Source organism: Lygodium microphyllum, chromosome 12 (genome assembly GCF_053477565.2).
Source record: "Lygodium microphyllum isolate KBCC chromosome 12, Lygodium_microphyllum_v1.1.10, whole genome shotgun sequence".
NCBI classification, from domain to species: domain Eukaryota; kingdom Viridiplantae; phylum Streptophyta; class Polypodiopsida; order Schizaeales; family Lygodiaceae; genus Lygodium; species Lygodium microphyllum.
In genome coordinates this window covers 86,939,711-86,943,283 of record NC_141146.1, presented here as the reverse complement: position 1 = coordinate 86,943,283, position 3,573 = coordinate 86,939,711, and the positions used below count along the sequence as shown (strand labels likewise).

Here is a 3,573-nt window from a genome sequence, read left to right as displayed (position 1 = left end):
GTGAATGATACGGTAGAATACTAAAACCATCAATTAATACTGTTTCATATTATTAATGAAAAGTTGCAAGTTGGTGAACATTGATGAAAACACATGCATGTGTGAGTGCATGTGCATGTGTGAGTGCATGTGCATGTGCATGCAGGTGTGCATGCGTACACGCGTGCATACACATGCAGAGAGAGAGAGAGAGAGAGAGAGAGAGAGAGAGAGAGAGAGAGAGAGAGAGAGAGAGAGAGAGAGAGAGAGAGAGAGTGTGTGTGTGTGTGTGTTTGTTGGCAAATTTGACGTTAGTTACAATGAGCAAAACAAAACAAGTCTATGACACACAATGTTATCAAACAAAAAGAAAAGCAATTGCATGTGAGGTCAACAACTTCATGAAAGGTCAATAAGGCCTTGCAAGGCATAGGAATGCCATACATATGCACTCTGATGGGTAGGTATTGCAAAAACTGATGCTAAGTGACTTCACTACGGGCCCATAAAATGCATTTTTGAAAGCTATGTTCATGATACATTGAGGTGTAGTGTCAATTAAACCCAAGAGTGGAAGAAAAACCTCTAAAATTTTGTAACAAAAGATTTTAGAATTGATTAAGTTGAATTGTTTTAGTTATACTTTTGTAAAATGTCACTCAAAGCCTTAGGAACGACTTGCAAATTTTCTAGTTGAATATTTTATATCAGCTCTCAAAGAAAGCTTTTTGTGGACTCTACCCAGAAGCGGCTAGGCAAACTTTAGTTCTGCAGAAGCTCCCTTTGTTCCCAGGATGGTTAGAGAAACCTTTTATCACAACGACCATGTCAACAAGACTTGGCTATATTGGATTGCTTTAGGGTTGTGCCACACACGAGACTTTTCCAATGTCCCCCCATTTATAGAAAGTACGAGGCTTGAACAAGGTGCCACATGCAAGTCACTTACCCGCTACACATCTAAGAATGATAACAAGGAGTGTGTGTAACACCACCTTTAGAGTGCATTCTCCCTCCTCCATAAAGATTCTCTCTCTTCTCCTCTTACGTGGGGCTAGTCTCCTCTTTTGTGGGGGCTCTTAAAGGTCTCTCATGTGTTAGGGCACGAACCACATCTAGCCATATATATATATATATATATATATATATATATATATATATGTATATGTATATGTATATGTATATGTAAATGATGGTAGGGGGGGGAGTGGCTGTGACGCGGGCTCAATTGCTGGTTAAAAACGGTTTATCGAGATTCAGCTACACCAAAGAGTTAAACAAACTATCATTGGACTCTCGCAAATTCAGGACATAATTAATCTCAAACGCAATAATAGCATCTGTGAATGCATGAGCTTTGTATCTTGTAGTGTTGTGCAGTGTACATGCCATGAACCAGAGAAACATACCGTTTCCTCACGAGAATTGTGGGCCATGCCTAAGTGAGATGAATCTTTTTTCTAATGTTAATAATATTAAATAGATAATAAATTAAAAATTCTAATGATAAGATCTGTTATCAAGTGACAGTTTGGCCGAGTGGTTAAGGCGTTTGACTCGAAATCAAATGGGCTCTGCCCGCGCAGGTTCAAATCCTGCAGCTGTCGCAGCTTTCCCTGCTCCCTCTGCCTCTCCGATCCTTCTCCTGCCTTAAAGAAGAAGCGTCCATCTGTCGTTCCTTATCCAGCCTTCTTTTGTTACGAAACGTCTCATTCTCATATCCTTGCCATTCAACTTTCTTTGGCGAGAAAAGGTGTTCTTTCTTACGAAATGTGTCTCTTTCCCACATGTCGATGGAAATCTTGTGTAGTGTCTTTACCCACTCAACATGTACTCAAAATTTGTGCTTTTCAACATCTTGTGTAGTGTCTTTACTCACTCAACATATTCTCAAAATTTGTTGTTCTTAAAGATTTATTGCTTGCATTTTTCTCTAAATTTGTTGTTCTTCAACATCTTGTATAGTATCTTTGCTCAATATCTCTATCCTTCTGAAAATTTGTTGTTCTTAAAGATTTATTGCTTGTATTTTTCTCTAAATTTGTTGTTCTTCAACATCTTGTGTAGTATATTTGCTCAATATCTCTATTCTTATGAAAATTTGTTGTTCTTAAGACATTTCTTGCCTATGTTTTTCTCTAAGTTGTTCTTCGAGATCTTGCGTAATGTCTTGGCTCAATGTTTGTGTTCTTCTCTAAATTTTTACCCTAAACATTTCTTATGTTTCTTTGGATTTGTTATGCTCTTTTTCACTTCTGCATCATCATCCTCTTCATGAAAAGTCTTTTTTTGGAAAGCCTTGCAATTAATTTTGCATTATTTGAATTGCACATATGTAAGTTGAGTCTTATTGTGAGCTACATATGCATGGATGTTATGTGTGACCTCTAATGCTTGCAGATGTATATATATATACATAGTATTATTCATGAGTTTTAATAGGATTCAAACAACTTGTCAAAAAAAGTGAATCTACAAAACTTCAATTGACATGCATAATGTTCTATTTACAAGGGAAGATACAATCCCAATAGTCATGGAGGAGCAAGTAGAACCTTACATATCTACTATTCAAGATAACGAAATAGAAGAAGATACAAAAAGTAAGTACATAATCCTAAACTAGACTAAGATAAGGGGTGTGCTAGCCTAAGGGAAAACCCCTATATGGAGGAAAAAGTCTATAGGTCATAAGTGTGTTTGCACATCATTACCACAACATATGCTATAAATCTTTAATATAGGAGTGATGATGTGAATAAATACAAATATATGCCACATCATGATGGGTAGAGTGAGATTTTCAAAGCTTTGTGGAAAGCTCAAAACTTCTCATAGGTGAGAGCATTCATGAATATTACGCCAAGTTATCAAGTATAAGTACATAGATCAAGCAGATTTGGCTTGTCGAGTTGTTGCTCATCTACATAATGATCAACGAGCATTATACAAGCATGGTGATTAGATTCTTTGCAATTGCCAAAGCACACTGATAATCAATATAGATAATGGTAGGGGATGATGGATCAATACCCAAGTTGATGTCATTTGGGCTATAGTACAAACACTCAATTATAGTTGTGAAGGCTACCGTATACTAAGCTCCATATGTATAAGTTTCCATCGTATGTTATTTTTTGCTCAACCGTGATATGCATGAAGCACCAACTTAAAAGCAAAAACCACTAGGAGACACTAGTGCATTAGCCAATTAGGACCACAAAAATCATATATCTATGGATCACTATGACTTGGATATATTAAATATTGAAAATCTATCACCATAGCTTAGAACTTGAATACAAAAATTTGGAAATAATTCGTAACGAAAAAAGAAAGCATGAACATGAAAATAGCAAGAGAGAGTGCATGACACCAACATTGGTTGCAATCTCCCCTCATGCATTGAGTGTTGGGGGTAAAAGCGCACGTGCCTAGCTACCCACATTTACTCACTATACATTGTACCTGCACACTTGTACACTAGAAGTGGAAGTTACCCATCACTGCCACTTTATTCTTTATTTTTTCAATGACTATTGAATAAGGGAAGGTTGGCCACACATTGTGACTGTTGGAGTTGCTACATACAGT

At 36.8% G+C, this 3,573-nt stretch overlaps 1 non-coding gene across 1 annotated transcript; it reads left to right on the top strand.

Moving 5' to 3' along the window:
* Positions 1 to 1,504: 1,504 nt before the first annotated feature.
* On the top strand, positions 1,505 to 1,586 carry TRNAS-CGA (transfer RNA serine (anticodon CGA)). The gene has a single exon. It is a non-coding gene; the product is annotated as a tRNA-Ser (tRNA).
* Positions 1,587 to 3,573: the final 1,987 nt, after the last annotated feature.